This window comes from Labrus mixtus, chromosome 12 (assembly GCF_963584025.1).
Source record: "Labrus mixtus chromosome 12, fLabMix1.1, whole genome shotgun sequence".
Classification (NCBI taxonomy): Eukaryota; Metazoa; Chordata; class Actinopteri; order Labriformes; family Labridae; genus Labrus; species Labrus mixtus.
In genome coordinates this window covers 11,298,520-11,312,172 of record NC_083623.1, presented here as the reverse complement: position 1 = coordinate 11,312,172, position 13,653 = coordinate 11,298,520, and positions in this window count along the sequence as shown.

The window sequence follows — 13,653 nt, the reverse complement described above, 5'->3', positions numbered from 1 at the left end:
AAAAAAAAAAATATTAGATGAAACTTTAGAAAATAATTTATAACATGATCTCAACAACAACCAGCGAAGCCCATGTGTTAAATGAAAGTTTTGGTCAAAAGTGCAATAGAACACAACAGATGGATGTTTGCTGTATTATTTAAGCCTGTGTGAATAAATCTGTTTACCAAAAATGAAGTCACAAATAATCCTTTACCGATTAATGTAGGAAGTAATAAAGAGCGCTGGTGACGTAAAAAGTCCAAATTTGGCTGTAAAAGCGTTTAAAAAGATTGACACGATTAGATGAGTTATGCAGAATGAAGCCGTGTTCGTTGTCCTAAAATCAAGTGTAACTTTCATTTGTACATTTTCTTCTCTTTGACTTCGCTCGGTGTAATTCTTTCTGTGGTTGGGAGCAGCAGTCGGAGCTGTAGCCTACTTTCACGTCTGCTCTCGGACATGTGAAAGACACATGGGTCAGTCTCTGTAATCCTGTAAGCCTGATCATTTGTTCTATATTGACATATACGTACGTGTGCGTCTGTGTGGGAAAAGAAGAGTTTGGCCAATAAGAAAAAAAAAACATGTAACAAACAAGTATAGGCAGCCATTTGTTTGTTTTGTTTAAAAGTCATATACCAAATGTAACTGGGGGAAAAAAACATGATTCAACAAAGCATAACAGAGAAATGAAATATGACACTAATTCAAGCAATATACATGAAATCAAAAACTTCTGCGCTGTGAAAATAAGAAGTATTCTCCGTGAACAAAATCCCTTTTTTCTTACGTAAGTCGAGCGTGTTTTGCGAGGTGAACATTCAGATTTGTCCGCCATTTTGTAGAAAGTGTGACGTTTCAAAAAAAAAAAAAAAAAATGAGTGGACTCAAAATGGCCACAGACTTACGTTGTGTTCGTCAGTGCGAGTTGCACTCTCGAGTTGCTTTCCACTGCAAGTTGCTGTTTGTTGTAACATTCCTGCTCCGGAAACACCATGACAAACCAACAGCTCTCTGCCCCCCCACCCCCCCCCCCCCCCCCGACACACACACACACACATACATGTACCGGAGAATGAAGAAGAAAAAAAACAACTTGAGCTTCCACTTCCGCTGTCCATTTGATCTGACCGTGCCATCATTGCTCTCTTCAAGCTCCGTGAAAACAAGCGACTCAGGCATCATTGCAGAGATGGGACAGAATGTGGTGGATGTTCATGGATAAACTAGAGGGTTCAGAATGAGCGAGTCACGCAGAAGTTCATTCATTCAACTCATGCTTCGCTCTGGGTCTCCTCAACCCGTCTACATGGGCCGACCGCTTTGAACACCAATCAGGTCCGTGTGGATTTTCATATTCGTCCACTCATGAACCTTTTTCCCTTCGCTTTTTTTTTTTTTTTTTTTTCATTTTTTACACTGTGAAATATACATCTGAACAATCTTGTGAGTCTCTGGTCGGATTTAAATAGCCTTACATGCTTCAGTCTCTTGGATACAGTGAACCTGATTGGCCGGGAGTGCGTGCTGGCCTGGCCCAATCAGAGGGCATCACCATGGAGCTCAGCAGCCAATGGGAGGAGGGAGATGGTCTCTGTGATTTCATTGTCACTAAGGGAGGAGGAAACATACTGACAGGACAGTTGGCACTGACATGCCCAGCAGTGGACGCCATTATAGTCGGAGTCTATATGTCGAGGTAACCTGTGGAGCTACATCAAGAGCTTTTGTTATAAAAAAGATAAAAAGCACAAGGCGGGTTAGAAAGATGAAGCCACACTGTACCATTCTCACACACACGCGCACACACACACACACACACACACACACACACACACACGTCACTGACATCCCTGCTGCTCACGTCACAGGCATGAATGGGTTGATTAGTGTGAGCCATCATCCTCCTTGAAGGTGGTGTGTCTCCATCGCAACCAGCTCTGTATCTGACCAGAAGCTCAGACGACAGAGAGCCGAGCTCGGCTACATAACAGGGGCTCCTTTACTCTCCCTCGTCTGCCATTCAGTCCTGGTTTGACCCCTGAAGAGCCCACCTCCCCATCCTCTTCTTCTTCTGTTTTTCTTCCCTTTCTCTGGACCTATTCGCTCTAGCTTTTACCTTTACTGTCATTCATCGGCGCCCAAAAAAAAAAACTCCTTCACCGTTCTGTTTTTGACTAAGCATGCAAATGATAATCGTCATTGAATAATCTGCAGATTTTGATTTAGAACAGTAAGATATGAGAAAAGGTTGAACAATCTCAATTTAACATCAATTTCCCCTGATCACAACAGGTATTATAAAGGCTTCTTTTTTATTTCTCCACAAAAAGAAAACCCAGCGTGGTTAATACAATTTAGCGCAAATTACTTTACCATTGACTCAACACAGAGCTACCTTCAAATTTACATTTCATTTAATTACTCTAAACTATTTTTTAAGGTGTATTTTTGGGCCTTTTATGCCTTTTTATTTAGAGAAAGGACGATGGCGTCAGAAATCGGTGAGAGAGAGAGAGAGAGTGGGGAATGACATGCAGGAAAGGAGCCACAGGTCAGATTTCGCGTACAGCCTCTGTTCATGAGGCGTGCGCACTAACCTATACCAGTGCCCCCCTATACCAGTCTTTATCCAAGGACAAAGGGTAAAAATCCTTTTACATCACAAGTTCACTTTTAACTCTTGAAATTGCAGTCTGACACTAAAACGTTTCATTCAGAGTCCATTTATTAACTGTGTACAAAAGATAAGATCATTAAGATATAGTTACTTTGTGATGGCAGGTTTTTTCTTTAATATAAGCATAATAATAAAATAAAATAACACTTCCTTCTTGGTCCTTTGACTCATTAGAGGTTATTCTGTTTTCTACAAATCTCTTCTTATCTTTCGCTCCCTGATTTGTGTAACTTATTAGTCAGCCTTCGTAGCTTTGATTTAGGTAACCACACCAGTGAAGTTTTTACAAGTCAGCAGGTCGACAGTAGAACTGTGCCGTCAGTCGTTTTATGGTTTTCGTCAGTCCGCAGCAGTTTGCATGTTTCTGACAAACATGGTGTCAAAAAAGTCTTCAGCATGTACAAGATTATAGATTCAGCTTTTTCTTCTGAGTCAGAGAGATAAATGAGTGTTCTTCAAGGAAAGTTTGCTGTCTAAAGCAGAAAGGACGGGTCAGAACAGTGTGTATTCTGCACATTTTGTGGAGATAAAAAGATGATACAGTATTCTTTCCTGACAGTCTGTTTAATTAGGCAAGACACAGGGATAGAAATATTGGCACCAGTTAACCCTTTACAGTTTATTCTATCCAAACAATTATTTAGGCCTGTTTTATTTTATTGTAAATGTCAAGCCGTCTGAATTCATGTCATGAGTATGAAGGTCTTTCCTCACTGTCTCGTCGGACGAGGCGCTGGGCAGAAAGCCAGTCTATCTGTTGTCTGTAGGTACTTAGAGTGAACTGACACCGTACAAAGACATTCAAATAAAGCAGACATGCCGGGTAGACAGTCGCCGTCTTATCAGTCATCGCTCTTTGTGTGCATGGAAAATAGAATATCTCACACGAACACGCTCATATTACGCATAGAAGGGCTTTTTAAGAGTCTCACTCAGGCATGAAGAGGACTCATAAACACCTGAATATTATGGCATGCTGGCGTGCAAAACACTCAAGACACAACATAAAATAAAGAAGATTGCCAGTCAGCCTGTGATTGACTGGCAAACAGTCTAGAACCCAGCGTCTCGCACAATGGCAGCTGGGACCGGGTAAAGCAAATGTGACACCGAATTGTATAAGCGGTAGAGACGATGGATGGACAATTGTCTTTTTGCTTTATGTTAATTGTACATGTAGAGGAGTATTTTTAATCTTATCCACCACTCTGCAATTGAACTAAGCACCTTATTTCAAAAGCCATTAACTCCCTCTTAAAGATATGCATTAAAACCATCTAATTGAGGAGTGATAGTTCATCCAGGCCCAGACAGGAACTAGTATTTGTTTCCCCCTGAGACTGCTATCACCCTGACTGATCCCAGTGAGGCATATCCATCTCATTTTGTATGCTAATCAAAATGCAGGCGACTCGACGCTATCTTGATGGAGCTCAGGTCTGTTTCTGAATAGATATTCTGGTGTGGGTGCTGACCTGTCCATTTTTCACCTTGTTCCTCCCTTGCATGTTCTCTCGTAGCACTTCTCACCAAGGTCATCTGATCACACAAAATGTCCTTAAACGCACATATTCACTGATGAACTGTGACATTTATTTTCTGTACTTGTGAAGCATTTGCACTTGCCAAAATGCCACGGCACTGCTGTGCTGCTTCATAGATATTCATCCGTCCTCTGTTGTTAGGCCAGAAAAAAAAAAACAACAACATTAAGTGTGTGAAGTGATCATCAAGGTCTGTGTGCGACGCTGTCACAAGAGGCCTTTCTTAACAAGTGCACACGGGGGCCGGTGAAGGCCGTTGCTGCCTGCCTCGCCCTTTATAGATTCTGCTCATTTTCAGGCTTTGGTTGTGTTAATCAGGGTCACACTTGTCTAAGTGCAGTTGTGTGTCTTTTTGAGTACAATAACAAACCTCTTTTTGTTACACAGTCAATGACGCAACCACTCACTTTTAATGTGTGTATACTTAAAGCGACTCAATCCCCACAGAGTCTCATGTAACATTTTGCAAACTTTAAAACATTGACGGCCTGGTCTTTATTTCTTATTTCCCGACAAATGTTTGACTCACTCCTTCTTGATTATATTTAGAATGCAATAGAATAGATTTTTGTGGATGTTTCTTGCCGTATACAGGACAGCAGGCACATTGGCATTTTTGTGCATTTCTCCTAAAGTCAGCTCGACAAAAAACGGTAAATTATAAAAATAAGAAGATCAACATAAAGAATAAGACAGCAAAATAAATAAGAAATAAACATTGTACAAAATATACACTTTTTTCAAGATGGCGCTCCCCTGTGTGCGACATGGCGTAGCTGTATTTTTTTTTTTTTTTAAGACAAGCATAATAGTAATTATTAAATTGCTTAGTGTTACTGAAGCTAATTCAAGTCACTGAACTTGATCTCCGCGGTGTCCACCCTCTCTTACAAATATGGTAATTTATGGATCCCGAAAGAAGTTTGTTTGCACTTACTGACATTATTTCCTCTTTTCTAGATCCTTTCTTGTGTTGTACGTACTCTCTGATGTACGTCACTTTGGATAAACGCGTCTGCTCCTTAAAATGTAACGCAATTTTGAAACGATGCATTCGAGGATACATTTGGCCTTAGATAAACAAGAAATGCAACTGTTGTGGTAACACAATGGTCTTTAAATTGTCCTTGAGCTGTGCCGCTTCAGCTTGGTCATTGAAGCTAAAATTGTGCAATGTCGTGTTGAAGCATTACGGGAAATTGGTCCTTGGGGCAACAAGCGCCAATATAGAGCTGTCTTTCAAAGATTACTTGTACATGCTGACATTGGTGTGCACATCGTTCCTCTGCTCATCATCATGGAAAAAAAACGTCCCCTTCGACCCCTGCAGATGCACACGGAGACCGGAGCCAAGTGGAACACAAAACAGGAAAAAACAGAAGACACATGCTGAGCATTCAGATCAAAATAGTAACAGTTTTGATCTTGCAGACAACTGTTACTTCAATGTTAACATAGGTAAACACTGTCAACTCATTTTAGGATGGTATGAATATCACACATTTGACACAAAAAAACAGAGCCCACATTAACCAGCATGTCTTTGTGTAACTATGGCAGGACATTCTGCAGAGCTTTTTATGGAGCTCTATAGTAACCCGCATTATATTAACTGCCACACAAGCTCTATATCACCATCATCTGTAAGGTCTTCTCCTGCCGTCTCCCCTCCCCCAGACCTGATGTCCTTTGTTCCGGCGTGCATGGGGATCATCACATATCCCTCTTGGGTGATAGCTGCAGTAAATGACCACAGTTTTATCCGTCTCTCCTTTGTTTTTTTTTTCATGCTGTTTTTCTCCTTCTCCTCAATTCTTTCATGATCTCAGCGTGATTACTTGTGATGGACTTTTCAGTGTCTGGAATCGCCTGAGTCTTGCACGCAGATACGGACAGAGACACAAATAAAAACAGCATCTTTGAATCAAATATTTAATCATCTAAAAATCTTTAATGGAAAACAACTACAGTCGTGTGCAGCCAATTACAAAGCACAAAGGTGGTACCGATGATTTATTGACATGTGCAGGGTTGCATGTTTTGCTGTTGTGTGAGGGGCTCTGCAGTCTTAATAAACAAAGTTGGACGGAAAAGCCACAAGTTCTACTGTACATGCATGCACACAAAGGCATATAAACACACAGATGTACGAGTCAAAGGCTGAGCACACATACTCATAAACACATATGTAACACAGATGACAAAGAGGCCGCCTTGGAGAGGAGGGTGGGGGATCTTTTCGCTGTTGCACCAACATAAACATATAAACACGAGCGCACGCAAACGCGACTGCATGCAGTCACACATGTGATATAGGACAAAGAGCAGACACAAGACAGACAATAAAGAGACAGCATGAAATTAAAGTCATAAGAGATTCATATTTTCCCATTTAAACAGCCTGATTAGAGCAAGGAAGTGACTGGTCTGGCTTCATGCTTTTTGTCAAAACTCCCTGAACCCTCTTTGGGTTGTTGTGTAGACATCACAGGATACTATCTTTGAATGCTACATGCAGGAGACCTTTTTTTTGTGATAAATAGCAGATAACTACCATTCTACTAAGGCTCTAAAACAGCATTTATTGGGTTTTCCTTTACAAATATGGATAGCATTGAAGTACATTAGATCATTGCAAATTTAGCATTCTCTTTCCATTTACTACAGTTTTATTTCGCTTTCATACATCTTGACATGGAAAGATCGCCAGAAAATGATGTTTGAAGACAAAACACTCTCTTGACCAATACACTGCTTAAGTGAATGAAGTGTTTGTCCTAGTCGATCACAGTGGATGTGTCATGATGTAACACAGACAAAAAAAGCCTAAAAACATTGAAGTTTGCTTTCCATCTATTTAAGATCAGGCAATTTAGGCTGCAACAATCACACATAAAGTATTTTTTTTTCTAAAATAATTCTACATTGTGAAGATGATTCTGAAATAATTTAGGTGAATAAATATTTATTTATTTATTTATGTCTGAATAAATAGCTCGTTCTTCATGGTAGGGTTCCACCTCTTTGTCTCCCCAGCCGACAACCATCACCACTGTTACCTAATGTAGAGCAAACGGGGGGCGGACGCACCAAAAGAGGGAGGAAAAGATGGAGAAAGGGAGTAATGAAGCCATGTATGTGCCTTCCTTGGTGGTTTTAATGGTGAGTGCAGGCCATAATTCACTCCAACGCACACGCACGCAAGCAGGCAGGCAGGCAGGCACAGATGCCCAAAGCAATACTTTTGAGTCTCTTTGTGTCTTTGTGTGTGTCCTCGCCTCCATTTAGGCCGCTGCACAGAAGATATATGGATGTGTTGAGCACAGTGACCTTGACATTTTGTGTGTGTGTGTGTGTGTGTGTGTGTGTGTGTGTGTGTAGGAAGAAGAGGATCGGTGAAGGTCTCCACTGACTGTGCACATTAACACCCATATATGAATCATTTTACTCTAGGCCAACATTGATTTTCAAAATAAATCAAGAGTAATGATCAAATATAAAATTTAAACAGTATAATAGCTAACAGTCGGATTAAGCATCTTATCATTTTATAAGAATGATTTGAACTGATATTGAAGATATTACTTATATAAATATATATAATATGTACCATTTTGTGAATAAAGATATTTATTTGATGACTTAATATAATTGATTTTTTTTCTTTTACGACCACTTTTTAAGTCTAAAACACTTCAGTTCAGCTACAATCATTTCAGTTTAACATATTATTTTTTTGTTAAAAGAACATTAAAGCTTTACATGTGTGCATTTCTGGTTTTGAAGCCCTTTAGCAAAAAAAATAATAATTTGGCACTTGTTGCAGCAAAGATCCCATCAAGAACAGTTTACAAAGTACTCCAGGTGAAGATCCTCACTGCTATGAACTGTAGAAGTATAAATACATTCGTTTGCGTAGAGACATTCACTCATTTGCATTGTAATCCATGAATACATGTCTTGACGTTGACTTTTTACTGTATGTAATTTTTGTGCAAAACGCAAAATTCACTTCAATCAATAGGCCTTCACATTTTACGGAGGTGAAAGGGAATATAGCCTGTCAAAAGATCGCTCTTTTGGGTTTTATGAATCGATGTCAGATCATTTTTGAGAATTGATTGAAATCAGAAAATAGACGTTTGAAACACAGTCCTAATGGATAATATTGCCAGAACAACATATGCCTTTGCTGTAGTTTACTTTGTGAATCTGAGCTCAGCACCAGGAGATCACACCTGTAAACACAGTACAACCTCTGTCTTTGCCAGATTTTCACGTGCTTAACACTTAGTTGACAGATAAAGACTAACCAACGCGAAGGAAAAGTAAAGTAATGGATTGTGCAACACACTTTTACTGCAACACCATGTACTTAATATAATCTAGATGAATTAACACACAAATTGCAAGATCAAATATTTAGATGTAGTTGGCAGATGATGTGAGACACTTTCACGAACAAATACAATTTAAAAAAAAATCTGCATCTTCTGACATTTTTTCGTTCAGCAACATGACTCCTCATCAAGAATCTTCCACCATTAACAGGCATGGATGAGTACAGTTTAGTTTATAGCGCCCTATGACCCAGAGCACACACATGTAATGCAGTCACATGTAGACATGTGCTACAGTGGGAGGTTATGCTTTCGACCCAGAGGGTGTTGGGGGAGGGTAATATGATGGGGTTTAGTGGACTAACAGAGCAAAGCAGAGCGCGATGACCCCCACACATGGAGAAAAATACATCCTCAGTTCATGTGTGTGTGTGTGTGTGTGTGTGTGTGTGTGTTTATTTTTGATTAACTCTATATCTATAGGTCTTATTAAAAGGAGGAGAAAATAAGGGTTGCATGTGCAGCTGATCTGTTTCCTGCATGATTATTCCACCTCATCTCCCCCCAGCATCCAGCCTTGTATCAGTCTCCCTCTCTCTCTTTCTCACTCCCTCTCTCTCTCTCTCTCTCTCTCTCTCTCTCTCTCTCTCTCCGTGGGGTAAAGTGGGGTCGACGGAGGAGAAATGGGTGAAAAAAACATTCCGTGAAAAAAATAGAGAAGAGGTGTGAGATTGAATGAAGGAGAGGTGAGAAAAAAAGAGTAGGAGGGAGAGCAGAAGCTGCAGAAGTGACGATGAGGGAAAAGAGATGTTAACCAGATTGAATTTAGTCATATTAAAGAATAAATCAAGCACATGAGAAAGAAAAAAGGGGGTTATTGTGTAGCTCAGATAACACTACAGCTCTAACCACTCAGAAGTCCAATCAAATCAATCTGACAAATGAAAAGCATCAATCAAAACAATGATTTCCTAACAGTTCACTACAGATTTGCCGGTACGTGAGGTCATTCAATTCAACCCCATCAATGGTCAAGTCGCCCATTGATTGAGACGAAAAAAGAGAAAAATCATTTTGAATCCATGACCCTGCTTCACCACAGTGGATAACAAGAACTAGCAAGAACGTCTTTCAGCCTTTACTCCTACTTTTTCTCTTCGAACATCATACACTTAGCACAAATCTTCTCAGACACGTAAAAAACGTAGATTCCCGAACGTTTGCTTTCTTTAAGAAATTGATTTAAGAAAGTAAAACCCTCTTCTGAGAAAGGTCAAGTGATTAAGAAACTTTCCGCTGTCGAGTGAAGAAAATGCTTTGAGGACATCGCTGAATAATTCTGAAGTTCGTACTTTATCCCTCATGTGTCAATTCTCTATTTGCATGGGATAAAAGATAAATAAATGGACAGTTTGAGCCAAAGTTGCCCCCACAGGTCGGAACAGCATGGTGTTAGAGCATGCAGCCATTGGTGTGTTTGTCTATGTGTGTGTATGAGAGTGTGAGTTGACCAAAAACCTTTTACGTAATCTTTGATACAACTGCCCCAGCTCCCAATATAACCACACAAAAATCAGCAAAAAGAAAAACAGGACGCACAGCTCATGTTTAGAACATATTTGACCTGAACACTAATACTAAAGACTTGATAATCATAATTTTTTATGTTTTTTTAACAACCTGCCCTGTCCCTCTCACTTTCTTTTACCCGAAATCATTTTGTCTCACCTCGTCTTCTATCTCTATTTCTGTCATGTAATTGCACCTCACCTCTGCCTATCACTTTTCACACCAACACCGTGCTGCATCCTCACACTTCTGTACTTGTGATGCGCACATATGGGTCTACACATACTGTTAAATCTTAGTGAAGGAAAAAAAGCATAGGCCTGTATGCAGGCGTGAGTTTTCCCACATTATGGCAAGCAGTAGGTGAAAATCCAGGATGATGATGCTTGTGATTCGTCGGTGCGTGTTCATTCTGACTGTCAATGTCTAACTACAAAATGGTCTTTGCAGTGTGAAGCAGTGAGTCGTCCCACACAAGCACTGAGCTACAATCTGCCCTGATGACGCTGATCACAGCCTGTGAATGGAGGTGCTGCAGGACAATGCTCAACCGCTCTGTGCCGGTGTGCCATTACAGAGCGATGACATCATTCCACTGCAGCACTTAGCGTGCGCATGCACACACTCTCACACACACTCATACACACACACACACACACACACACACACACACACACACAGAAGTATCATTTAGCTCCGCTCTCAGGTCTCGGACTTGTCCTTGTATTACCAGCAGCAATTAGCATGCGTTGGTCTGTGCATGTTTGTGTGTAAGAGTTCAGATAAGGTATAGAGATCCAGTGAGATATCTTATCAATTGAGAGAAGCCCTACCGCATCCATCAATGGATCGGTGTCAGTGTTAGGGGGGATGAGAAGCCCACTAATGGCAATATCTCAATAGATCCATCACAGCTCCATCTTGTTTACACTTTGAACACTACACCACATATTGATGACTCACTTCTCATTAGTCAGGCAGAGCATTTGAGCGTGGCATCGTGTGTCTCCATTTGTATAAGTGGAGCGAAATATATAGAAAGAAAGACAGACAGACAGACAGACAGATAGATAGATAGATAGACTGATAGATATAAATATAGGCCTTGCAAGAGTACAACAAACAAGCTTCATTACACTTATACTCTGTATTTAGCTTTTATGTCATCACGTCAGGGCAAACCTGTTGCCCAACTTGTTATTATGGCTCTTCAGTGACTCCATACAGCTCTCAGAGTGGCCGGGCTGCGGTCTGTCTTTTTGCTTCTTCAAATTTGCAGAGCTATTAATCCTCAGGCCTTTTGTTATGGTTCAAACAAAGCTTGTTGGACGTTCAGTCAGACCACATCAGACTGCTGTGGTACATAATACACATAAGGCTGGACTATTGTAAAAGGCTAAAAGAAGGTGAGGTAAGAGAATGTACGGCAGTAAAGAGACTTGGATTAGAGAATGAAACAAAATCATTTGTCATGAGGTTTGAGAGAGGATTTCAGGTGGGTGTATTAGATAGATATTATGATGATTCATTTGGTGCTAGAAAAACCTGTAACCAGTTAAATCTGTGAGCTCATGTTTTATTTGACCTTTTTTTGTTGTTGACATATTAGGCCCCACAACATCCTGTTACATTTACAACCTTGTTTGGTTGTTGAACTAGCTTAGCCTATAGCAGCTTTCCTTTACCGCCGAAAAAACTCCCCTTGATGTTGAAAATGAATTCATAGATAGTTGTGTACTAGCTCAAAGATTCATTTAAATATTTGTACTGTATTTCTATATTTAGCAAAAAAAAAAAAACACTCATACCTTCACAAAGAGTATTTACACTGTCAGTATTTCTTTAAGGTGCTGTGTGTGCATATTTGAATGCTCATTAGAAGTTTTATTCTATTCATGGTGAAGCTGCAAACTTGAATTTGATCTGTTGACATAAAGTTGTGGGAAAGTGTTTACATTTAACTGCGGAACAATTTTATTGGTTTACTCAGAAAACTGGTCTCGTACACGCAAATGCTGGGTGTCATCTCGAGCTCTATTGAAGAACTGGAGGTTCATACCAATGTCAACTTTACAGAACTTAAAAAAACATGTACACTCTAAAGTTGCATATGACAACTGTCCTCATCGCTCCTTGTCTGTCAGGTGATAGGACAGCTTTTGTTTACTCATGAAGTTTTCATTATGGGCGAAACTATGACTCACAGTCATTTCTTTTACATGATATAACGCATTATGTGGAGCCATCAGTCAGGACATGGTTTACTTGATGCCAGACCTCTGAATCACTGCAAGCATCTCAGAGTCAGGGCGCAGGGTGTTTTCCACGTCGAGGTCTGTTTCCCCCAGACACAGTTGACCGGGCAGACATTTGCTTCAGAACCTAATAATTAGAACATCGTTGTCTTCAATAGGTGGGCTCATTAAAATAGTGACAGATAATTGGCACCATGGGTCGACAGGATTGGCTCAGCTGGTGAAGAAGTTGAAAATTGTCGACAACTCTAAAATCAACAGATAGACAGATAGAGAAACGAACAGCTCCTGGCAAAGACTGGCAAGCGTCTCCTGTGCCAAGTGAAAATTACGTTTGCAGAACGGATATGTCACTCGGTTAGAGTTTAATTAAACAAATTAACCCCCCTCAGAGCAATAAATTGCCGTAGATCAACAAAATGTCAGACAAATTCAACAAAAAGTCAGTCTAGTTATCAGCTTAGGAGAATGCGGCTTTGGACATTGAACTCAACATTTAATTCAAATTCATGTTATTGCATTTTTATATATATTCCCATAAAACCTTCAACCTATCACTTCTCTCCTTGCTTTGTGACTCAGGGTTTTACATTGTGAAGCAGAGGCAGGTACTCTATGTACTCTATGTACGTGGTGTGGTGCTGACTCACCAGACCACAAACTGCACGCTATGAACAATAAATAAACACAAAGACACACGTGTGCATGGAAAGACTTACATGGCACACCACTCCCTCTCAGGTAGAATTACATCCCAAGCTGAAGCTGAGTAATTTAACCAGGTTTTTTGTTCAGCACCAGAGCCTATCGTTAAGATCTGCAGTCACCTGTAAATGTAAACTCTCATGAAAACACCTGATGTATACAAAGTTACGTTATTGCTGTAAGGTAAAAAAAAAAAAGTGTTATTTCTTAATAGCTTTACATTTGAGAGACAAAATGACATACACACACACACTCTGAAAAACACATTAGCAAAGTCACTTTTTGCAGGATTAAAAAATGCTTCATTGATTTCTGGTGGCATACTATACAATGAGCTCTGAGCAAATGGGCCAATTGCTTCCTGCATTCAAACAAAGTAAGAACATGGCAGAGAGGAATAAAACACCAAAATGTGGGTGTAGATAAATACAGCAACCGAAAAAAAAAAAGAGACAGTAATTTAGTTATGACACGATGTGAAACTATAGCGAAGGAGACAACAAGCAGGGACAGAACACAAACAACAGATTTCGTATTTTTTTGTGTGCATATAATGACATGAGCATATGGCAAAGGAA